The following is a 25,248-nucleotide window of genomic DNA, read 5'->3' on the forward strand; positions in this document are numbered from 1 at the left end:
GAAGGGCTGCCATGTGAACAAAGGTTTGGATTTGTTCTTTGAGCTCTAAGGGGAACAACCAGGACCAGTGAGTTCAAACCACCAAGAAAAAGATTCCAGACTGATATGAAGAACATTGTAACAAATGTAGAAAGAGCATCTCAAAAGATAGAGAGTAGCCTGCCCCCAGAGGTGTTCAAGGACAGGTTGGACGAGCGCTTTGCAGAGATTCTAGAGAGGAGATTAAAGCTTTGGGTGGGAAGGTTAAAGATTGTTTTTAAGTTTCCAACTACATTCATAGAGGATCAAGATGCCTGCCTCCTCCCCATCTCTACCCGCCCCCCCTTCTACCATGACATCCAGAGATCTCACATCAAAGCCCTAGCTTTGTTTGTGCCGAAGAGAGACTCTGTATATCTGGGGAAATGGAAGCCCTTGGGGCCCAAGGAAAGTCTTGCTTATCATTCCCAAGACAATAGTCTATGATTATATATCATTTTACAGTTTATGAAACATGTAATTTGACCCCCACACCATGAGGTAAGTAGGAAAGGCATCATTAGAAACTAAGGTTCAGAGAGATTTGCTCCAAGTAGTTTTGGAACCAGAACCCAAGTCTTCTGGCTTCTGATCCAGAACTTTTAAATTGTAGCAACTCCTTCTGTGTATCCCAGGTTCATTCTCACAGTCTCTTGTTTTCAGGAGGTGCCTCTGTGGTCCCCTGTATAGAGGATCACAGCTGAGACAGAGAAGACAGAGCCTGGAGCTTCCAGAGCCCAGCGTTAAGGCTACAGATTTGGGGCACTGGAGATTTTGGCTACTGGCTAGACCTCTTTGTTGTGATTGCCACCTCCAGCTGTGTGCCTGCTGTTGCCAGCCTTTGTATCTGCCTCCTCCAGCTATTATCCACTGCTCCCAGCTGCTGTGCCACCTCCCAGAGCCAGGCAGCTTTGTTCTCCCCGGTAGTGAGAGTCAGCAGCACATAAACAAAACAATCAGCCACACTCCACCCCCTGGGCCCCTGGGAAGGGAGCAGGCCAGAGTTCTGGAAATGGTTTGTTGCTGCCCCACCTGAAACACACATACTCTCTCCTCTAGAGGGTGCTGTTTCCCCCAAAACAGTCCCAGACAGATACCAGGGACAGTAGCTGAAGAATTCTGAAAATAAAAGCAGCTTCTGAGTGGTCAAAAGAGACAGAAACAGACACAATCACCTTCTTTCTCCTCTAAAAATTAAACTAATGAGTCCCTAAAACAAAGGCCAGTCACACCTACAGTGATGTCGAGCACGTTCCCTCAGCAAATACCTCTCCCTCCTTCTGCTTCCTGCCTGCAGATTGACCTAGAGCTTTCTTTCTTTACCTGAGTCATTTGTTCTCCAGAATGAATGGATTTATCAGAGCCCTTCTTGAGTACAGGACTGCTCTGCAGCACAGACACTCCTCCTGTGAGTAAAACTGATCCCCAGCTCCCCCCTGCTCGGAGCATGGCATTCAAGGCCCTTCATGATTTGGTCTCTGCCTCCTTCTTGGCTTTGGCCTTGCCACTCTTCCACACATATCGTAGACTCCAGCTCCACAAAGCACCTCGCTGTTCATCCCTTCTACCTTTGGACCCGCTTTTGCACTGGACCCACTCCGTGCCCACCTGATGACCTCCAGCTTATCTTTCAAAGCTCACTCAAGTGTTAGTTGCCCCTTTGGAAGCCTCCCTGACCCTCCAAGAAGTAGCTCATCTTCTCTAACTCCCCGCCCCCAGCATGGGTTTACTAAGCATGGTTTGTACACATTCCTATTTTCAAACATCATCGTGCTTTGCAATGGTTTGTTTACCATTGTTTGCCATCTGTGAGTTCTCAATTTAAGGCTACAGACTGTGAACGTCACCTGTTTCCCCAGTACCAAATGCAGTTTGTCAAGAACGTCTGAGTAAAGGGATGACTGGAAGCCTGATTTAGAGAGACAGAGGCCTGAGTCAGAGCTGCAGCCTTGGTCTGCCTCATGGGCTCTGCTCATGTGCAGATGTTTGCAAATTCTTTTTTCTAAAGGTGGGAGACAGCAAGCCCCAAGGCACTGGTCGCAGCTCCCTCTGGGTTCGCTGTCCCCTTTGCTAGAAGATGAAGGAGGAAAACAAGCCTTGTTTGGGAATAGCTGTGGGCATAGGGGCGGACTCTGTCAAATTGGGTGACCAGAAAGGTTGCTTCAGCCCCTCCGCGGCGCAGTGGTGGAGGGGGCAGGTTAGAGCTGTGCACCTTCTTCTGAAACCTGTGAGGCTGGGGTAGGGAGGGGTGGTGGGCAGGGAAGCAGCCCTGAGCAAAGAGCTTTATCTGTTCTCTCTGTGGCAAAAGCAACCTGAATGAAGAAGCTTTGGGGCACGAATCCTAAATGCCTCCACCTCCACGTGTGAATGAATCCTTTCTTCTCGACCTCTGACTCTCTTTGGTTTCCTAAATAGTTAACGGTGCCATCATCCTTTGAAAATCTAGGGATTATCTCAAACTCCCCTCCTTCCTCATCTCAATATTCATCGGATGCCATGAGCTGTGGATTTGTTACTTGTGTCTCTTCCCCTTCATTTCATTGTCTTACTTTAGGTCCTTCACACCTTTTTGCTGAATCATCAGCCTCCTACACATCTCCTGTCTCTATTCTTTCTCTCCCCAAACCCTTCCTACACTGGCTACTGGATCACTCTTCCTCAGTTACACCTCTGATCACAAATCAGTGCACATGTATCCACCACTTCACAAAGCACTTTCACGTTTTATTCTCATGGAATTCCTATAAGGTATTACGATTACAATCCTTATTTTGTGAATGAAGAAACTGAAGCTCCGAGAGACGATGTGACTTGGTAAATCGAGATCTTTGGCTTCCCAAACCTCTCTGCCTCCAAACTCCACTTGTCATTATACTGTAACTATCTCAGATCCTTCCCAACTCAATCCCTTCTACCTTTGGGTTTAGGTTTGATAGATAATGTGTCCACTAGCTATCAAAGAGAAGCCAAACTCAGTCTGGCAGAGTTGCATGGTCTGCTTCTACACCTCATTCCAGTCTTATCTCCTGCCTCATCTCTCCTATGGCAAACTTCAGACAAACCAACTGTCCCCTGCTTCCTGTCGTATACACCCATGCTTTCCTGCCTTCATGTGATTGTTCATGCTCGTCTCTTTTCCTGACCTCCCTTTCTCCTTGTCTCTACATAACCATGAAATCTTTCAGAGCCCAGTTCAAATGACTCCTCTTCCAGGAAGCCTTCTCTGATCCCCACAGCCTTAAGTAAGGCCTCTCTTTTCTGAATATATGTATTATATATATATATATATATCTCCATCTATATCTCTTATGGCACGTCTACTTGGTATAGCATGTGTCTTCTACTACAGAGAAGCTTATTAAAATAAGGATTCAGCCATAATATGTTTTGATTAGTCTGATATATGATTAACACAATGTATGGCACATAGTAGGTGCTCAAGAAGTAGTTTATGAGTGAATAAATGAGCAGAAGGGGGCTCCCAAATCACTCCAGGTGTAGGGGCCAATCTAAGAGCACTGGGAACGGACTCCATCCTCCAGGAGGACTAAGGATGTGTGGAAGCACTTGGCCTGGGTACAACAGATGGAACTTCACTCTGGTCAGGGCCTCTCTCCCTCTGGAGCCTTCTCACTCCCCCTTCTTGTTTGTGTCTTCTCTTGATTTTTCTTATGATGTTTTCTCTTTTTCCTTATATCCACGGAAACCCCAATAACTAATTATAGACACTAATAGATATGCAAACAAACCAAATGTCCTCATCTGTAATGATGCTACCCACCACACAGGAAGATCCATGCAGTCTCAGTTGTGTTTTCAAGCATTTATACAATAAACATTTACAGGGTGCCAGATTCTAAACAAGACACTTGACTTATGGAGGTGAATTAGGTGTGGATTATGGCCTTAAGGACCTTACAATCTATTAAGGGAGACAACCACATAACAGGCAAGAAGTGATAAGTGTCATGGAACAGGGATCCATGAAGTGCTGAGGGACTGCAAAGGGAAAGGTGACATCTAGCTGAAGGGGGTGGGGCTGAGAAGGTAATGAACGTGTACTGATTGAGAACCTGTTAGGTGCTAGGCACTGGGCTAAGTTGCTGGGGATATTTTAATGTTAGCTCATATAATTCCTCAAACAACCCTGTAGGAATGTTATTATCCCTATTTATTATCCCCATTTATTACCAGGTTGTTATGAGTAAGAAACAACCAGGAGTTGAGTTTTTTCCTCCATACCTGACTGTCTCACTCAGGGAAGATTTTATAGAGGAAGGTGGCATTGGGACTGGGCCTGAAGGATAGGCAAGATTTGGACCCTTGGAGACTGGAGTTTGGGGGTGTCAAAGAGAAGGCACCTCCAGGGAAGGGAGCAGTACAAGCAAAAGGTATAGCATTGAGTAGATTCAGGGCCAGCAGGGGATAGGAGCCAATCATTTTGGTTGAAGTGTTGGGAGTACGTGAAAGACTTAACAGGACAAATTGGGAAAACAATGATGGGCTCTGATCCCACAACACCCTCCTGCCTTGTGGCCACTAGAATGAAGGGTGAGAGCCACATGGCATGGGTGTGGAGCCCCATGCCTCCCACAGGGATCAGATGCAGGGACTTGGCTTCCTCTTCATGGTGCTCTAGCCGCATACCCTTTCACAGAGCCACTGGGTGAGTTTTCTCTTTTGACCATGGAGTACTTCTTCCTGATGTTTGGTTCAAGGATATGGAAGAAGAGAGAAGGAGAGCAACTATCATTTACTGAAAGCCTAGTTTAGACCAGCACTTCACATTTCATCTTTGCAACAACTCTGGGGAACAGAGTTTTTATCTTCACAGTTACTTATGAAACTGGGGTTCAGAGAGCCCAGGCAATGCAACATATAAGTAGCAGAGCTGAGATTAGTACCTAGTTCTGGCTGCATTACAAAGTCCTTTCCACTATAGCTTCAGGTTAATACTATATACTGAATTTGCCTTTGATGAGCAAATTCCACGCTCAACAAGCAGAGAAGATGGACACCTAGCGCATGATAGGGGTCTAGCAGGAACCAGCCAGGTGTGAAGAATTCACCAGGAATGACACCCAGGGTGCACCTGATGGTTAGCGGTGATACTCCTTTTTTATGATTGTTCCATCCCAGTGCCCCTCTCCTAGGTTTGCATGGCAGGTCTTTATCCTCCCCATTTCCTTCTCTTGGGCTCTGTTCCCAACTCTCTTCTCATCTCTTCTATCATCTACACTGCCCTGCTCATATTTCATGCTGGCTGTTACCAAAATGTGTCTCCCTGATTCTATCCTCCTTTTCACTGTCCTCTTTGTCTTTTCACTCCCTGCACATCTGTCTGGATCATCCCTTCTTCCCCTAAGAGTTTCTTCAGCCTCCTAGAAATCTGATTTTGGAAGATGGTGATACGGAAGAATACTATGCTATCCATCAAATCACAGCTCTGACCTTCAAATTCTGCGTCACACTGTATCTCCACCCATAACCCGAAGCCTAGGTGCCCACATTAGGAGAGGCATTCTAAGTCCTACAACCTTCTATTCTCCCTGCTTCTTCCCTCTAGAAAAGAGCTTCTTGATTTAGGGGTTTGGAAACAGGATTAGAAAGGGAGGCAGTTTCTAGGAAGACAGGAGTAGTTCCCACTCTAGCTATGAACTAATCCAATTATTTTAGGTTTGAAGGTACAGGAATACCTGAACTAGTCACTGTGGGGTATAGATAGAAATAGAAAGTGGTAGTACCAGCTCATTCTCTGTCCCAGTAACTGCCCATCATGCTCAAGTGCTACGTTTTGAGAGAGCCCTGTGCACAGAGGGGTTGTAAGCACGATCGGCCTCCGGGCCTGAGGCTGGGCTGGCCTCTAAGCCCACACTCATCTTAGACCGCTGAGCTAGGTACGTGTCCAAGCCTAGCATACTGGAGATAGAACTAAGAAGGCAGCATTACCTGGTGGAAAGTGGGCTCGACTGGGAAGCAAGAGACTTAGGTGTCAGCCTCAACTCTGCCTCTGACTAAAAGTGACCTTGGGTAAGTGTCTAAACCTCTTCAGCCATTATATCTTTAATTGTGGAAAAAGGTCATTAGATTAGCTCCACACTTCTCAAACTAGTGTGCCAGGAGGTGCTCGGAACCACAGGATTAAATTTAACGTATTTTCCTGAGCTATCGATTTTACTCAAAGGTTTTGAGGGAAAATCTTATTTTAATATTAAACAAACGATATATGATGGAGTAGAATGAAAAATTTACATAATTCAAAAGACAAAACAGATTTCAAGGATGTCCAGTGTGTGGGAGCTTATGGCCCATCCCTGTGTCTTCTGGGGTAAAATTCCCTCTGTCCTTCACAACCTGTTTCTGGGTCAGTTTGGGAGGCTCTGTGCTTGAGGGTTATCAAGGTCATTTCCTGCTTTAAAAGTCCATGTCCAGCCTGTGTCCCTCCCAGTGCAGATTCATCTCATCCCTCCCACTGGCCTTGGTGGAGACAGGAGACTGCTACTCAGCCTCCTCTCACCAACCATATTATCTCTGTTTTGGATACCAACTCCAACTTGAATAGAGGCCTTGGAGGCCTCCAGGAGGAGATCAGCTGCACTGGGGACTGAAAAGAAGCATTTCTGGGCTTTCAAGTGTTCTTTTTTTTTTTTTTTTAATTTTTTAAATTTTTTATTTATTTATTTTTGCTGTGTTGGGTCTTCGTTTCTTGTGCGAGGGCTTTCTCTAGTTGTGGCAAGTGGGGGCCACTCCTCATCGCGGTGCGTGGGCCTCTCACTATCGCGGCCTCCCTTGTTGCGGAGCACAGGCTCCAGACGCACAGGCTCAGTAATTATGGCTCACAGGGCCAGCTGCTCCCTGGCATGTGGGATCTTCCCAGACCAGGGCTCGAACCCGTGTGTCCTGCATTGGCAGGCGGATTCTCAACCACTGCGCCACCAGGGAAGCCTCTCAAGTGTTCTTAATGAGAGAGGGGGGAAGAGAGGAGAAAGGAGACGGGTGTCAAGGAAGGCCTGGAAGAAAAGCACTGCGGGATTATGTAAGCCCTCGAGGTTGGGAGAAGAATGGAGTCGGGTTTGGGGTTCTTTTTAAACTTGATGTCTTTGTTCATTAATCTCCCTTCTGTCCTGCCCCAAAGAAAACAAACAAATAGAAACAGAGCCAGATGCACACAAATCTTGAGGTGGGGAAAAAAAGGGCCGTGTGTGTGTCGGGGGCCTGCCTTGCCAGCTGAGTCACTGCTGCCTCTGCCTCTCACCCTCCAGTCTCCTTCCCCTTCCCTCCCATCCTCTAGCCTCGGCCTGACACAAGGCCCTGGCCCAAGGAAGAATAGGCTTTTCTTCCCTTGTGTCAACGTTTGGAAAGTTCTCATAGACTGATCAAAAGAAAGGATAAAAGCCTTCAAAGCGTTTCCTGGGAGCCTGTGACCTCCATCTGGCCCTTCTGACCCCGCTGTGTGTTTTCCGGTCAAGAGAGGGAAGAACACAGAGATGGGGTCATGTCAGATGTTCGCCTCTGTCCAGACACCACCCGTCCTGTCAGTGTGGGCTGATTGGGACCACTGCCCCTTCTTCCGCCCCAATCCCCAGGCAGTGCCTTCTGTCCCCTGCGAGAAGGGAACAGCGTTCCTGCAGAGAACTGCTCAGAGTGGGGTACCTCAGGGACCCCCCTTTCCCCAGCTGGAGAGGGAGGATGACTTCCTGACACACGCAGCCCATGGGGACTGCCTCTTTGATGCACCTGCCTCCTCACCCTCCAGCCCCCCCCCGCCCCCCCCAGCACGCTCCCTCTCTGAGTCACCACAGCGCCTGCGCCTACCCATTGTGTGGGGCCGCAGGGCTGCACATCCTGGTCCTGTCAGAAAAGCTTGGCACTGTGCAGAGTTCAGCTGAGGACAAAGAATGCACCACTGCCTCCTCAGCCCCAGCTCCAGCCACCCCAAGAGCCTGCAGGCCTGGCCCCACCTGGGTCCTCACCCCAGAGGAACATCTCAGAGATATTAACCCATCCCTCCTCACCCTGACCGAAGAGCCAGAAAAATCAGTCCAGGTGCTAAGACACAGCTGGAAGCAATGGCATTAGTACAAATAACTTCTGTTGTCATTGTTATTCTACTGTTATCGGTAAGACCTGCGACACTGAAAGGGTTCCCAAGCATACTGGGGGAGATTTCAGAGGGGCTGGGCTGGCGATGACCAAGGGGTCTGTTGAAGACCTCTTATTCGTGTGTCAGCCTGCTCTGACTATTTAATCCGTCACCACCTGGCCTAGGCTCCTGGATTCTCCATAGGGGAGAACCCAACTGATCCCCTAAGATACTGGTTGAGAGGATCACCCTAGTTGAGAGGTTAGAAGTATTCTTCTAGACAGAGCCCCCTAGGGAGAGTTCACCCCCATGCCCAGCTGGACTTAGTGGAGAGGGTGCTGGCAAGACTACAGATGGCTGGAGGGGAGCGGAGGAGATGAGAGGGACTCCTGCAAACTTCAAGCCTCACCTATCCTCAGCCTGGTGCTGAAGATTACCTCCCCACCACCAGGGGGCAGGGTTCCCCAGCCCCATGGGACTGCCCTTGCCCTGGCGGCTTGCCTTCTCCTGCCTTCTCCTGCCCACCGACCCCAGCCCACCCCCCTTTTACTGTTAGGTTGAACCATATGAAATTACGAGTTTTAAAGAATGGGTCCCATGTCAGCAATATCAAGTGGTCCAATTTACCAATATTTAATAACAATAAAAATAACAGCATCAGCCTCCTTCAGACTACCAGACTCTGCATTATATGAAGCACATTAGAAGCAATTCCGCTTGATCCGCACAGCCAGCTGGTGGCAGTTAGAGCCGCAAGAATCTCTCTCCAAGGTCACAGCTAACCTTCCAATCATCAAATCCAAGGGCGTTTTCTCAGTCCTCGACCCCAGCAGTCTCTCTGCGTCATGTGAGACTGATGGCCAGCCTGTCTGTTCTGGACACTCTCTCCTTTGGTTCTTATTGAGATGTGGTGGGGATCCACTGATTTTGGAGCCCTTGATTAGCTCTTTAGTGGCCCTGCCACTTCTAGGCTTTGGGATTTGGAGAAAATCACTTAAACTCTTTGAGTTTCCTTTTCCTTTACCTGCAAAAAAAAAGGGGCCTAATGATATCTACCTCACCAGAGTGTTGGGAGAATTAGATAAGTGCACAGATGTACCAAGAGCACTTGGTGGGGTCAGCATTAACAGGGTGCAGTCTCATCATCACTCTCTGACATGGTCCTCCAGGCTCTCTCCTCCCTGTCTCTTTTTTTTTTTTTTTTTTTTTGCGGTATGCGGGCCTCTCACTGTTGTGGCCTCTCCCGTTGCGGAGCACAGGCTCCGGATGCGCAGGCCCAGCGGCCATGGCTCACGGGCTCAGCCGCTCCGCGGCATATGGGATCCTCCCAGACCGGGGCACGAACCCGTATCCCCTGCATCGGCAGGCGGACTCTCAACCACTGCGCCACCAGGGAGGCCCTCCTCCCTGTCTCTTTACGTCTGGTCCATCTCTCTTGCTGTGGTCTCCCATGGGCCCTGAATTGTTGGTGTTTCTCAGGGATTCCCCTTGGCATCTCTAACCACTCTGCTCTCCCTTCCTTGGCTGTTTCAACCACTCCCACAGATTCCTCTCACCTCTGCCCTGTAAAACCAACACTTACAGGCTCCCTCTAACTGGACAGTCTAGTTTTAACGTGTTCAGACTGATGTCCTCTCTACTCAGAAGGGAGTCTCTCCTGTGCTTCCCCTCTTGTTCCCAGCAACACCATCCATTCAGTGCCCAGGTTGGAAACCTTAGAGTCGCCCTCGGTTTCTCTCTTGCCCCTCATCCAGCGGGTCACTGGGTCTTATCAATCCTGCCTTTGTGGGCTTCTCTCCAACTCCTTTGAGGCTGCCCTAGTTCTCTTTCACCTGAAGTGCTGCAATGACCTCCTGTCTTCCCACACCCAGCCTCGCCTCCCTCACCTCCACCCCCTCAGCAGCCACAGTGCCTTTCAACAACACAATTACATCCCATCGCTCTGGCTTTCAATCCTTCAAGGAGTTCCACAGCTTCTGTAGTAAAACCCAAACTTCTAGACATAGCATTCAGAACCCTTCACCATCTGATGCCACCTTGATTTCCACAGCCTCTCCTTTTGGTACTTTTCCCTATGGACCCCATCTTCTAGCCATATAGAATTGTCATTGGCTCTTCAAATGCAGTCTGCACCCCACGTGCACGGGCCCATGCTTTTACCAAACAGGTCTCTCTGCCTAAAATGCCCTCATTACTCTCTCTACGTTCCTGGGACATTTTGCCACATCATCGATGTAGCACTCCTCTGTCCTTGAGAGATGGTGAGCTCTTTGAAGGCAGAGACTACACCTTAGTTCTCTTTTCAAGCTGGTGCCTTTGAATTTAACCTAATTGATTAGTATAGAGGAAAGACTTAGACATGAAATCCCTGGTCTGATTCCAGGCTAGGGGTGCCAACCACGTTGCATCTGGGCCGTCATTTACCTCACCTCCTGCCCTTAACAGGTATCACTAATTCATCACAGTACTTTTTCCCTCACTGAACCTCAGAATCTTTCTCAGCATGGTGATACAGAGAGCCATTTTCAATCCAATGCAGTTAGCCTTACAAACGAAACCTATTTGTTATCCTGGCAGGTCTGGGTCATAGCCAAAGGTCCCTATCTATCCTTCTTTCCCACTATTTGCCATCCAGATCTGTGCCATCTACTTGCTATGGGAACTTCAGTCAATCTCTTCATCTCTCTAGGGCTCAGTTTCCTCACCTAAGGAGGCAATAAAACCTTCCATTGTTTGGTTGGGATTACAGGAAATAAAGTATGTGAAATCTGTAAGGCCTGTATGCAAATATAGGATATTATTATTAGCCTACTTTAGCCTACTTTGCAGATGAAAGAAAAATATCTACCAAATTAGAGAAATTAAGGCTCAGAGAGGTAAAGTAACTTGCTGATGTTTATTTAATGGCAAAGCCGGACCCTCTGTCTCCAAGTCCCGTGGACCTTCACTCATGTTGCCTCTCCACACCCATGTGGGCTTGATGATGCTCCAGCTACCTCCTGCCTTATTTGTCCTTTCTCCAGGGTAACAGTGATTCATGCAGTAGGACTTACTACAGCCCTGGAATTGGAGGAGGTTTCCAGTCCACCTCCTTCATCCTACCTCCCTATAATTCCATCATAATTCCCAAGGTGAAGCTCCCTCCAAAACCCATTCAACCTGCCAAGAGGTAGGAAAGGTGTTTAGTGAGGGATGACACATAGAACTCAGTTCCTACATCATGCCCTTTGGCCTCTTGCCCTCCTGCTTCCCCTTGGTGGCTCCAGCCAGCTGGCAGGCTGCTCAAAGCCCAGGATGAAGGGTAAAACATGGAGACGTTTGGGATCGCAACTCTGAAAAGAGAGGGCATTGGAGTTCAGTTAAGTTTCTTCTTCCCCTGAAATTGTTTCCCTCTCATAGGGGGCAAATGAAAGTACCAGGCTCTACTAAAATCTGTAAGGCCTGCAAAGTGTGGCCAGGGGGAAGTCAGGCTTGGGACTGGAGAGAAACAAGAACTGAGTGTTCTCCTGGTGTGCAGCCTACAGACGTGCAGGAAGCTGTCGAGAAAGGCGTGCTGACCCTTGTTATTGGCCAGGGGATGAGTGAGGCCTCGAAGATACCCTCATCAACTGTGGAGTACCTCAGGAAACAAGGCATTGATGTGCGGGTCCTCCAGACAGAGCAGGAACTGAAGGAGGAAAATGCTTTGGTTACCCAAGGCATCAGGATGGGAGGGGTCTTCCATTCCACCTGCTGATGGAGGCTTAAGAGAATAACTCACTAAGAAATGATAAAAAAAAAAAAGATTAATTTTTTAAAGAGCCCAGGATGGCCAGGCCCCAGAAGATAAGGTTTTTGGGGTGGAGGCCAGGGAGCCACTGAGCTGTCACCAGATCTGCCACCAGAATCTGAGAAACCAGAGAGAGGCCAACCTGATGGGACCGGTTCCTTAGGGTCCTGGAACCAGTGGGGCTCCCCACCTGAGAGAAGAGAGGGAGGCTGACCTACCTTCCGGCTGAAGCTCCCTTCTCTATACCTTTCTCGCCTGTGATCTTAGAAGCTGTGTGGCTGTGATGAGGGAGGTCTTGGACCTAGTCGGTGGAGGGTCCGAGAGGCAGTGTAGGCGGCGGGGAGGCAGGAGAGTTACCCCCTCCTGTCAATGATTCTCCTGTCAATCAGGAGAATCATTTCTGAACTGCTTCCTAGCCTGTGTTTTGTTCATCTTTGTGACCTCCTCAGTGCCTAGTATAGAGCTTTGTCTGAGTATTTCTTGGCTTAAAAGAGCCCCATAGCATTGATATTGTACATTTCTTTTCCCTCCCTCAGGCTCCCTTTTTGGTATGTGACCTGCTTCATCCTTGGGAAGTCCTTCCTCCGAGCTTCCCATTAAAGCGTCAACCTTCAGACAGCTGCGCGCACTGACTTGGTCTCTCCATCTGCCTTTACTCCAGGCTGAAGAGCTGTCTTCTCTCTAGTTTCCCTCAGTTCTCACTCCACACTGCCCTCAGCCCACTGCCATCAACACTCTGGTGTCTCTCTCTCATGAGAGGCCAGGTTGGGGAGGGCCCACAGTGGGTACGCAGTGCTTAGCATGGAGCCTCAATGCCAGAAATCCAGAGTCTTCTGCAGGAGGCAGATCCCTCTTTCATCGTGGGAAAGGAGAGAGGCGGAAAACTCCAGACCTGGACCCCAAACTGGTCCAGAGTCGGGCAACTGTGGATAGAGTTTCTCCCTGGACTGACCAGGTCCTCCTGGGAAGCCCAGTGCTTCCTGGTGCCCACGTGACCAAAGACAAGAGGACTGAGCTTGGGAGAAAGAAAAGTAGGAAAAGGAAGATGGAGGGGAAATGGAAGGATCCCAACTCGCAAGCCCCTAGAACAACAGGTGGGTCAGAGTATGTAATAAGCTGGCCTCTCCAGCATCAGCATTCTCGGTCCTCCACCCACCCCTCACACACAGCCTCTGCCCTCCAGCTACGCTAAGTTTCTCCCAGTGCTTGAATGGGCCATGCTTTCTCTTACCAACAGTTCTCGGCAAACAATGGGGCCTCTTCCGTGAAGCACTCTTCCCCTCCCCACTCCACTTGGTCGATCTCTACCCTTCCTTCAAGCCTCGGCTTAGATGTCACTTTCTCTAAGAAGCCCTTCCAGACGCCCACAGCCCCAATGTGAGTTGCTGCCCCTCTGTGTCCCCATGGGCTGTGGACTTCCCCACCTCAGCCCTTGTGCTGGGTTTCCGCGTACCGCGTCATCCTATCCTCCCTGGGAGGTGGGTAATGCCATTGCCTTCATGTGAATGTGTGGAAACCAGACTCAGAAAGGTTAGCTGACTTGTCCAGAAGGACCACTAGTAAGGAAGAGGTGACTGCAAGTTGAACCCAGGCCCACTTAAACTGCACTTTTCATCTGGCCACCATACCATCATGGCATGTCGGCGCTGGGAGGCCCACATGGTCATCCTGTTCAACCCCTTCACTTCACTGAAGAGGAAGCCAAGGTTTAGAAAAGTTGAGTAAATTTTCCACAATCACACAGCCGGCTCATAGCACCAGAATCAGAGCAATAACCTTGGCTTTCTTCTTCATCCCAAGCTCTCTCTTCCTACAAGATCTTTTCTTAACCCCGGGGTCCTGAAGGGCCAACCTGGGAGCATTATCCACTGAGCTCTTCCCCTCCAACCAAAGCCCCAGCCTAGGGGTGTCCAGTGTGCCCCTCCCATCAGCAGGCCTCAGGAATCTCCTTGCCCCACAGCAGCTGGCCCAGAAATATGACAACAAGAAGAGCTAGAAGAAACAGCAGATAGCGGGCCCATTGGGAAGGGGCACATTCAATGATGTTCTCTGCTAGGGGCTGTGGAAATGATCAAGGGAGTTATCTGAGACAGCTGGAAGTCCATGGCCCACAAGGGCTCTGAGCCCCTTTGGAAATGTCTCCTAGGCCACCCAACCTCTATTCAATAGGCGGCTAAGCTGGGCCTCTCTTTCTCATCAGGGGGAGTGAGTCCTCCACCTCTTTCCATCCTTCCCCTTTGCCTGGTAATCCCTTATACCCAGGAAATGCTTCCTGCTAAGTCAAAGTTTACTTGTTGCTGCCTAAGGAATTTGTTCTTATTTTTACCCTTGGTGGAGATGGAGACCCATAGGCACCCTGTGCTTCTGATGCATATTCAGGGAATTGAGCCACCTTCCCCGACAGGGGCCCTCACCACTCCCTTTCCTTCTCAGGTTCCACATTTGAAGAGCAACCTCTGACCCTCACACAGAGAAGCCTGTCTCCAACAGGGGACATTTGGAAGGGCACTTGGAGTCAGAAGAATACACCAGAGAATAAGGGCTGGGAGAGGAGTGTTCCTGCATGGAAGACAGATGGATGATGCAGCTTCAGCAGAATCTGGCAGCCAGCCAGGGAGCATTCTAGGTGAGCAGTGGGGTTAAGGCATAGAAGGGTCCTGCAAGGGTCTTTGCAATTCTGATGTAAGGGAAACATCATGGAGATCGGCATTCGATAACATTTGCAGATGAGCAAACCAACATCAGCTTAGTTCTCCATCTAATGGGGTTTCTGCAACTGTGACCCCATCAACCACCCCAGGTCCCAGCACACCATCGCGCGATCAGCCCTCAAATCCTCAGGGTCCTGGTCCTGGTAAGCTCGCCATCTCTTCCCTTTTTTTTTTTTAAAATCTTTTATTATTATCTCTTCCCTTTTTAGGGTACCTGCTCCAGGCTTCCAGAGGATGCCCCAGACCAGAATAGTAGGAGAGGCATAGACACACCCTATAGATCCTTATACAGACATAGGATATTAACAGGGAAGGTCAGAGCCAGGTGTCGTGAAGGACTTATAATCAACAGAGATCTCAAACTCCAAACCCTGGCCAAGAAGGCCATGGGGCTCCTCTCTCCAGTGATCCGTCAGCAGTGGGAATGGGGCCCATGGGAATGTAGGAAACGAAAGGAGGTAGGCTCACCCTGCCTAGAGGCAGTCAAGGGTCAAGGTGAACTTTTGAGTTTCTGGACGCAGAATCCTGTTTAAGGTCCCTGTACCCATTGTTCTCCCCACTCCAACCCCAACATGCCCCCACTCTTCCCAAAGAAGGTGGGCAAAAGCTAATTCTGTGAAAATTCCACATGGGTTGGGTCATCTGAGTGAAGCCAAGAGGCAGATAGTGACCCTTCCCCCGCAAAATACAACCCAGAAAAACACCCAGCAGCAAGAGACTTCCATTCTAGAATGGAGTCCCAGTCTTGCCACCTGGATATGTCATGTCACCTGTCAGAGCCCTACTATAAAACGGGGAAATGATAACGAGGCCATCTACCTCACAGGGTGGTGAGAAGCCGTGACCCTGAGTGCACTGGGCAGATGCAAGGGCTGGTGGCCCTGGGCCGGTGCTGGGGCAGGCTGGGGTTGGTCATTCGCGCATCATTCCATTCAGTGTGTTTGGCTCCGCCCTGGGGCTGGGGTCCTGGCTCACCAAACCTCTCTGTGGTCTGTGGGAAGGGGGACGGGGGGAGGGGCGGGCGTGCTCACGGTTCAGCAGAGACCGTGTCCGTGGTTAACGTATAAGCGAGTGCGGTCTGGAGCAGCGGGACATTCCCCGCCCCAGGGCCACATTCTTGAGGTCACAACAAGTGCAAACTTGTTATAACCTGTGTTGGAGCAGCAGGGGGCAGCGAGGGCACGGGGTGGGGGGTGGTCGGGGGCTGGGGCGCTGGTGCTGAGCCGCTCGAGGCTGGAGGCTGGCGGAAGGGGTACAGAGGGGATGGAGGGCGGGTGTGCTGGTGCATATGCGAGTGGCCGGTGCGGGTCTGTGTACCTGAGTCGGCCTGCTGGGTCTGGGCACATCCGCTCCAGCGTGCGTCCGGGAGCCGTGTTTGGGGCCGCATGCAAGACCGTGTGCCTGTGTGTCTCTGCATATATGAGCCTCCTGGTGGGAGGAGGAGGAGAGGCGGGAAGGCACGGGCCGCGGCGGCTGGGCATGTGGAACCGAGGAGTGGGCAGGCTGAGTGCCCCTTCCCCTTGGCCGGCCTCACGGAACCTGCATTCCAAGTCCATCCACAGACTGCCCCGCCCCCGCCCCCTGTAAGCCGGGGCCTCTCCCGGCCTTGGGCCCATCTCCCCAGCCTGCCCGGGGAGGAGGGGGGGAGGGGTCGCCTCCTGCCCATCCCCCCTGGCTCTGGCCCCACTCCCCCAAGCTCGCTGGGCCCTCCGGACACTGGGGCGGGTCGGGGTGGGAGCGGGGGGAGGCTCTGAAAGCAGGTGACTGTTTGGGGGAACTCGGGGACAGAGCCCCCATTGTGCCCGCCCCGGAGGCGCCTCAATGGAGCTCTGGGGCACAAAGGGGCTTTGACAATGGGCAGGACATTAGTATGCAGAGCCAGCCCCTCGGCCCTCTCCCTGTCCCACAGCCCAGGGGCGGGGGCTGGGGGGATGCTGGCCTCGCGGGTGGAGGCAGGGGGTGGGGCAGGGCTGAGACTGAAGAGATCTCAGCCCCCGGGGGCTCCCCTGGGGACACTGCCCAGGAGACAGGGGAGGGAGACTAGACCAGGGCCCCCAAACCTGCCACGAGCCAGAAAGGGCTTTCCAAATGGAAAAAACCAGGGGGACTGGGAGGGATGGGGGAGGAGGGGCTGTGGGAAGCCAGGCCCCTTCCTCCCAACTGGACTCTGGAAAGAAGCACGTGGACAGTCTGAGCCCACCCACTTTTGGCCTCAGTTTTCCCATCTATTCTAGGGAACTGTGTGGGTGGCAGAGGAAAAACTGAGCAATAGACAGCAAGGTCTCAAACATAAGCCCGCCCCGACTCCTCAGGCTCGGGGGGCTGCTGGTGGGATCTGACCCTCCAGAATGCTTCTGCTCAGGGTGTGTGCTTGGGGTTTGGGTATTTAGGCTTCTGACAAGGTGGTGCCTGCAGCCCAGCTCAGGGGGATTTGGCTGACAGGCCAAAGAGCCAGGGCTGGCTCCTCCCACCCCTGCCCCTTGTGTGTTTGTCTGTCTCCCCATCTGCCTCATCCCCACCCCCACTGGCACCCTTCCCAAGGTGCGTGTACTGCCCGTGGCACCACAGCACAAAGGGCAGGGTCAGGAGCCACCGGGAAAGGGACCCAGAGCCTGGAGTGCTGGGAGACTGAGAGGAGGAAGGGGCTGCAGGCAGTGAGCAGAAAAGGGACACCCCAGGAGAAGCAGTGTTGCCCGATCACAGACTTCCTCTGCCCTGGGCCAGGAACCCTTAGGAGAGAGGGCTGGGGCCACTTTACAGAACTGCTCCCCACAAGGCAAGATGGAAAAACCTTCTGGGCTTAGCAATGTCTTCTCCTGGCTTGCTTTCTCCTTTTTCAGTTGCTGTTGAGGTCAGGAAGTCCCTCCCTGCTACCCGCCCTCAACTCAAGGCTTCCTGCTATACTGCTATTGGCCCTGGATGGCACACTTGGGATTGCTGGGGGAAAGGTAAGTTCTGCTCCCCTCCTCTCACGACCTTGGTTGGGTTTTTTTCCCCCACTGAAAAAGTCTGGTGGGGAAAGTGTAGGGCTAAGAGTTATAACTCCTGGGCTCAGGGCCCAACAACCCTGTTAACTTTTCCTGGGACCTCACACAAGTCACTTTTCCTCTCTGGTTCAAGAAGCCCACATCTGCAATTTGGGAAAGGTCACTTCTGCATCGCACTGCCTTCTGGGCCCATGGGCAGTGGATTCAGGGGCAAGGCTCTGGTATTTAATAAGAGCTCATATTATCCAGCACTATGCTAGGCCCTTTTCTAGCGTTACATCATCTAATTCTCAACAATTCTAAAAAGTAGCCACTTTTTAAAAGCTGCATTTTATAGACGAGACAACTGAAGCACAGAGATGTTAATAATCTGCCCAAAGTCACACAGCTAGTGAGTGGTAGAACTGAGATTCAAGCTCAAGTAGATAGTCTGTCCCCAGGACCCACATGATTAACCACTACCCCATACTGCCTCCCTAGTGAAAACATTCAAAAGACCATGGGCAGCTAAGGGAGATCAACCTTAGGATGTTCAAATCACCTGGGGCTTTTCCAAACTATTTTCTGACGTTCCTCTGGACTAGTAATTCTCAAACTGTGGTCCAGGGACCCTGGGGGCTCCTGAGACCCTTTCAGAGGCTCTATGAGGTCAAACCTATCTTCATAATAATACTAATATGTTATTTGCTTCTTTTCACTTTCATTCTCTCATGAGTGTTCAGTGGAGTTTTCCAGAAGCTACATTGCAATATGATTTTGTAACATATTGAATGCAGAAGCAGATATGAAACACCAACTGTCTTCTATTAAGCCAGATATTGAAAAGATTTGTGAAAATGTGAGACAATGCCACTTACTAAACTTTTGTTTGTCTGTTTTTAAATATAGCTATTTTTTCATTAAAAATATGTCATCTAGGGCTTCCCTGGTGGCGCAGTGGTTGAGAGTCCGCCTGCCGATGCAGGGGACACGGGTTCGTGCCCCGGTCCGGGAAGATCCCACATGCCGCGGAGCGGCTGGGCCCGTGAGCCATGGCTGCTGAGCCTGCGCGTCTGGAGCCTGTGCTCCGCAACGGGAGAGGCCACAACAGTGAGAGGCCTGTGTACCGGAAAAAAAAAAAAAAAAAAAAAAAAAAAAAAAAAAAAAAATGTCGTCTAAATTGACATGCAAAACGGGTTTATTGCTGTTATTTTTAAATGAATTAATGCATATTTTAAGGTTCCTCTCATTTCTAACCTATCAATGTAATCCACATTAACAAAAGCTCTTTGCAGTCTTCAATCATTTTTGAGATGTGAAGGGGTCCTGAGACCAAAAAGTTTGAGAACCACTGCCCTAGACTCAGACATCCTCGCCCTTTCCTCTTGCCATTGCCCATGTCTTTTTTACAGAGGGTCAACCAGGGAGATTTAGACGTGGGAAGAAGGTGTGTGCCTGGGTCTTGTGGTTGGAGCTAGGATGGGGGTGGAGCTGAGGATATAACGCTAAAAGGTCAGGCCTAACCCGACTTGAGAGCTATGCCCACATGTCTCCCAGCTTGCAGGCTCCCACCCGGAGGTATGCTGCAGACAACGGGGCTGGCCCAGACTGGACTCTGGCCCTTGCCCCTTTCCCACTCCAGACGCCCACTGACAAGCCCAGCATCAGGCAGGAGCAGACCTCCCTGGCGAGGAGAGAAAGGTTCTGTGGATACCCACGTGGATTTTTGTGTTTGGGCCAGCAGCGCTTAATCTGCTGCTTATAATCTTAGGGTAAAACTGTCTCCACAGGATGGGGAGCTTAGTAGGAGAGGAGTTTCTCTGGAGGTTCCCTAGAGAGTTGGATAATAGAGTCTTACATATACCCTGGTCTAGGACACTCCTAAACCTCTGACGTCAGGGTCCTCCCCCAGAATTAGCAACCAGAAAGGTTTCCTACCTAGAGTCAAGCTGGTCAGTAGACAGTCTGTGCCCTGGGAACAGAGGGGTCCGGGGAGGGAAGAGATGCCTTTGCTTCAGGGAGTCGACAATCTGGCAGGGGTGTAGGCCCCACCCTAGAGGAGCTCCTGTTATGGTAGGAGACAGGATGTCCCCTCCAACATTACCACTGCCCAGGTCATCCTGGGCAAATTCATAGACACGAAGGACAAGGAACAGGCAGGATGCTGAGGAGAAGGGGTACAAGATGACAGAGTAGATAGGGAAACAGAAGGATGGAGATTTGTAGGAGGGGCAGGACTTGGAGGGGTAGGCCTGTGTGAGGGCCCAGGGTGGAACGGGTGTGGCTCAGGGATTGCCATGGGATATGCTCCCCCAGAACAGGGTCTGAATCGATGGGGGTCCCAGAAGATAGGGGAACTGGAGGGGATGGGAGAAAGGCTGATATAAAGTAGCTTGAAGACTGTGATTGGGAGTTTTCATCTGAAAACCCACAGAGACGTCTGAGTAGCAAAGGGGCAAGATAAAACTGGTGCTTCATGATGACAGTTCCAGGGATAATTGTGTGTGGAGTAAAGAGGGAATCAAGGAGAAAGAAAGGTGGAAGTTAGGAAGATCATCAAGGAGGCCGCTTTGGCCTCCTTGAACAGGGGGCCAAACAGGCTGATCAGGGGGCAGAGAAGAGGCGGACTCACACACCTGAGGGGAGTTGTGGGGGAAATGTGGGCAGGGAGGGAAGAGGCAGGGCCATGGAGGGACAGGGGCGAGATGTCGGGGTAGAGAGAAGCCGGCGTCTTCGGCTGGAAGATATGTCACTCAGACGGGGAAAGAGACTGTTTAAGGGAAGCCCAGCAGCTCGGTTACATTGATCGAATCCAAGTTGGAGACAGCACATCTGCTTGGTGAAAACTCATGGAAAGAAGGGCCCAGGAGCGTGGAGACCCAGGCAACGCTTGGGTCTTGTTGGAATGAAGACAGAAACCTCATCTTAAACGACTTGATAATTCTCCCACCTTCCCAAACTCTAGAAGGGCGGAGAGACAGAGACCTAGGACAGACCTCAGAAAAGCCACAGAGAAGGGCTGCAGCGGGCCCAGGAGCCAGGCAAGATGACGGAGAAGAAAGAGTCACAGAGGTGGGAGAACCATAACAGCCAACAACTGCACTTTTTATTTTTAACATGTTGAGCACCACTCAAAGCCCTTTACAAATATCGAGTCTTTTAATACACAACTATAATTAGCCCCATTGTAAGGCTGAGGAGACATTTGTAGCTACTAAGCAGTGAAAGCAGGATTTTAAACCCAGGAAGTCTGACTCCAAGGCTGTGCTCTTAACCACTACGCCTCTGCCTCTCAGACAACAGAAAGGAGCCCTGAGACAGCACTGTGGGGTCGCACTTTCCCTCCAGAAGAGGACTCTTGACAACTGTTGCAATAATCCATGCGCTTCTCTGAGCTTCACAGCTCCCCCTCACAAGCCTTAATGATGGGCTTTTTTTTTTTTTTTTTTTTTTTTTTGCGGTACACGAGCCTCTCACTGCTGTGGCCTTTCCCGTTGCAGAGCACAGGCTCCGGACACGCAGGCTCAGCGGCCATGGCTCACGGGCCCAGCCGCTCCGCGGCATGTGGGATCTTCCCGGACCGGGACACGAACCCGTGTCCCCTGCATCGGCAGGCGGACTCTCAACCACTGCGCCACCAGGGAAGCCCCCGATGATGGGCTTTTTTGTTGGGGGTGGGTTTGTTTTTGTTTGGATCCAGAAGGTGGTCTGCCTCTCTTTCCCAAACTCCATTTCAGATCTCTTTCCTTTTATGAACCTGTTTCCTGAAATCTAGCCTAAGTCCTTCAAGCTGCAGCCCCAATCCTTTCCCCAGGTCTTCTGCCATTGGAAGGAGAGCAGAATGGCCATATCCACTCCTTCTGTGCTACACCTTTTTAGGGGCCTGAAGTGCTAATTCAGTCCTCTGAAGCCCATGCTTCTCCAGCCTCTTTCTCCAGGCCACCCAGTTCAGTTTTCACTTCTCTCCTGAATTCCAGAGCCAGCCCCTCCCTTCTCCCCCACCTCAAATCCAGCTCCCAGCTGGCAGACACCCACGGGAGAGTTTTTCCCATAATCCCTTTCTCTGTGCCCTTTCAAGCTTCTGATGTGGGGAGGGGATGAAGAGGGGCCACTCAGATGCACTGTCTCCATGAAAATGGTGGCAACACGTATATTAAACTTGGATGAAGGGAGAAAAGCATTGAACGCAGCCTATGGAAGAGACAGGGTGATGCGGTAAACTCAGAAAGCTCTGATTCCCAAGAGCCTCCCCTGCCAACCAGCCTTCACTGGGTGCTAAAACACTTGGATTCCAGATCTCCCATCTCTCTAATCTTTCTGCAGTTTCATCTTAGCAGTGTGGCTTGGACTATCCCTTCTCTCTGCCCCTTCCAGGGCCTCACCACCATCCTGGACAGTTTGGCATTAACCCGGACAGTAGCACTGACCAGTCAGGCAAGAGAAGAATCTAGGCCGGGGAGGGGAGGGAGACTGGAGCTTTTTTCCTTCCGTCCTAAATAACCCTTGGCAGGAAAGTTGAGGGGCTCCATTGCCCAACATCTCTTTCCCTCCCCACTGATGCCAGGAGGTTCGGCCTATCTTCCATCTTGTGTGCAGAAACCAAGCATTTTGCTAAAAGATGCAGGGGGTCTTTTCTCCTTTGTAGAAGTGGGTCTTTCTGCATGACTCAACCCCTGCCCCCCAGAGCCCTTAAACCCCTTATTCCATCAATCCGGGCATGACCCCAGAGGACTTGATCTAAGCCCACTCAGATCCAAGTGTCCCAGCCTCTCTGGTCCCTAGGGAGGACCAGGGACGGAAGCCCCTGGGTCTTCTGCCACGCCCTTCCCTTCTAGCCCAAGCCAACCAGGTTGGAGTTATAAACGAGCTCGTGCACAGAGGAGGTGCAAGTGTGGGGATGGGGAGCCGTTCAGTGGGGCACGGGGAGGAGGTGAGGGATGCCAGGAGTCGGACAACTAACCCTCCCACGCAAACGTGTGTCCACAGACCGCATGTAGGGCAGATGTTGGGCAGACAGATTTTTTTCCCTCAGGGTAGGGGGCAGCAGTGGGATTCTGCATTAGAACCACAGAAGGATTGGGACCCTAACCCTGCCCCCGCCAGCCCTCTCCACTTAGTGGAGTCGTTGCCATTTGATATTCACTGAGACAAGTTGGCTGCTCAGCTCGGGGTGGGGGGCGGGGGGATGGCTCAGAAAACAGCAGCTTCTTTCAGGACCCAGGTTGGCAAGGGCTTTGGGAGGCTGGACTGGCCCAGATCACCCCCCAACACCCCCTCTCTCCCTCCCTCGCCACCACCACCAAAGGACTGGAGGGCGGGGAAGAGGAGTTGGCACTGCCTGGGCCATGCCTATTGCCTCTGCAGACCAGGCCTGGCCCCTCTCCCTGGCATGATGCCTTCCCTCCCCCTCCTCCCTCGTTTCCTCCTCCCTGAAGAACCAGCTATAAGCCAGGACACTTGGTTGCTTCTACACTTGGTCCCCCGTACCCAGCCTATACCATGAGGAATTAACAAGCCCTGCACAGGATGGTGCCCACCATCATGCCAGGAACACGTAACAGAACAGAAATCCTTGGAGATTAGGAACAGCGTTTCAAGATGAAACTGAATGGAATTCAGTGGTAGCTTCTGGTCCCTTCTCAGACTGGTTTCCTGATACCCACTCCAGGCCCTCGTCACGCCTAAACAAGTGTCACTCCTCACAGAAGGGCACCAAGTCTCCCATCATCATCTCCCTCCCACCCAGAAATGCCTAAAGCAGTCCTGGTGAGGAAAAAAAAATTCAAGCATCGTGGCCAAGGCAGACGGGCCAGAAATCTTTAGCCAGAATGTGTATCGATAAGCAACAGAATCAGGCTTTAAGCCTAGGCTTCCTTTGGGGTCCAAATCTGTACTGGCTTCTTCACCACCCCCACTTCCCCATCTGCCTCACTCTGCCTGGAGCCCTTCATTAACAAGCATGAGATCTCAAGATACAAGAGGTCCTGCTCCCACTTGTCCCCAGTTTTGTCCTTCCATGCATCCTGGGGCTCAACTCTTCTCCCTCAAATCAGGAAGTTCCAACCTGTCTCTTTTCTAATGCAGGTGCCCTTGGTTAGTTCCTGATGGGGAGAAGGGATGGGATGGGGAAGGGGCATCTCACCTGGAGGGTGGATGTTATGGAACCCAATCTGCCCTTCTTACTCTAGCAGAGGTGGCCCTGCTGCTCTCCTCCAGGTGATCTCAGTGTGAAACAGCTGTGGCGAGGGGAGGAGGGTTGTAATGGGGAGAGGTGTCTTGAAGTGGGAGGCAAGTTGGAATGAAGGGAAGAAACTGGGCGGGCAGGGGTCCCAGTCACACCAGGCTACTACATCTCCCTAACCTGAGCTGTAGGTGTTTTCTCCCCGTGTGAACTAGTGATCAGTGGGTGTCAATATGTGACTGTCACAGCATGGGGAGGGGGAAAAGGGGCTGGGCATGGGGGTGGGAGTAACCTGATGATCCCGGGAAGAGGGGGCACTGTCTGCAGTGCCTGTGAGGGTGCATGGTTATATGTGGTGGTCACTGTATTTAGTTGGAGGGCTGTGATGCAACTGCAGGTCTGCCCAATAGGAAGGAGCATTAGGAAAGCCCCTTTCTTAGCTGAAAGTGCTGAGGTGACCAGTTTGGGAAAGTTTCCTTCTTGGTGAGCCCTTCCTATAAGGCTCCGTTTGGGGTCGCCCAAGGTGGGAGGCTGGGGAATAGGACTGTACCACTGAGGCCAGTCAGGGTAGGGACCTAGGGGCTGGGGGGCCCGGTATCTCTGGAGAGTGAGGTGGACAGGACCCCGGCTGCGGCGGCAGCACTCCTTCATCAGGGCCAGGGTCTTACCTTGGGTCCGGGGTGGAGTGGCCCCTCGGATGGGCAGCGGGACAGACGGACAGACGGGGCGGGCAGGCGTGAGGAACGGAGCTGTGCGACGGGCAGGGCCAGGACTCTTAAACCCGGAGCTGGGATCAGATAAGGGCTGGTCCTGGGGCCGGGGCCGGGGTCGGGCCGGCCGGGGGCAGAGCTGGGCCGGGCCGGGCCGCCCCCTCCCTCCGCAGCGCAGAGCCAAACTTTGCGTGAACTGAGGGACCTGGAGGGGCCGGGCGGGCGGGGGCGGGGGGGCTCCGGACAGGCCAATGGGAATGTGGAGCGCCAGGCCCGAGCTGCCGGGATTGGAGGGGACTGGGCAGGGGGTGGGGCGTAGGAGCTACGAAGCAGAGCCCCAGACAGCTGGAGGAGCAGGACAGAGAGCAACACCCAAAGACAGAGACCCAGACAGACTCAGGGAGAAATAGATAGAGAGACGATAGGCGAAGCGATAGAAGCCGAGCTGGCAAGATGGCAGGGGAAGAGAGAAGGAAGAGAAAGGAGGCCGTCGTGTCAGGGATGGGGAACGAGAGCGGGAGCAGGCGGGGGCGGACCTGGGGCCGAGTTAATGAGGTGGAAATGAATTCAGGACCGGCCCAGTGGCCCGGCAAGCAGCGCCGAAGGGGCGGGCTCAGGGGACTACGGGGTAATATCCTTCAGCACCATTTCCGTGCTGTTTGCCATTTTCTAAGTGCTGGGTGAGGTCCTGGATGCGAAATGCGCAGACATCATTCCCACTTGCAGTGTCTTGGTCTGAGAGAGGGCAGAACACGCAGCCCAAGTGCCCAGGAGGTGCTGGAGGCAGCAGAAAGGGAAAGATGACTCTAC

At 51.7% G+C, this 25,248-nt stretch overlaps 1 pseudogene across 1 annotated transcript; it reads left to right on the forward strand.

Moving 5' to 3' along the window:
- The first annotated feature begins 7,505 nt into the window (after positions 1–7,505).
- On the forward strand, positions 7,506–11,993 carry LOC309799227 (mth938 domain-containing protein-like; annotated as a pseudogene). Its single transcript has 3 exons — positions 7,506–7,667; positions 7,795–7,885; positions 11,466–11,993. The product of its transcript is annotated as a mth938 domain-containing protein-like (transcript).
- Positions 11,994–25,248: the final 13,255 nt, after the last annotated feature.

The sequence above is a fragment of the Mesoplodon mirus genome (genome assembly GCF_964341445.2).
Source record: "Mesoplodon mirus genome assembly, chromosome: 3".
Classification (NCBI taxonomy): domain Eukaryota; kingdom Metazoa; phylum Chordata; class Mammalia; order Artiodactyla; family Ziphiidae; genus Mesoplodon; species Mesoplodon mirus.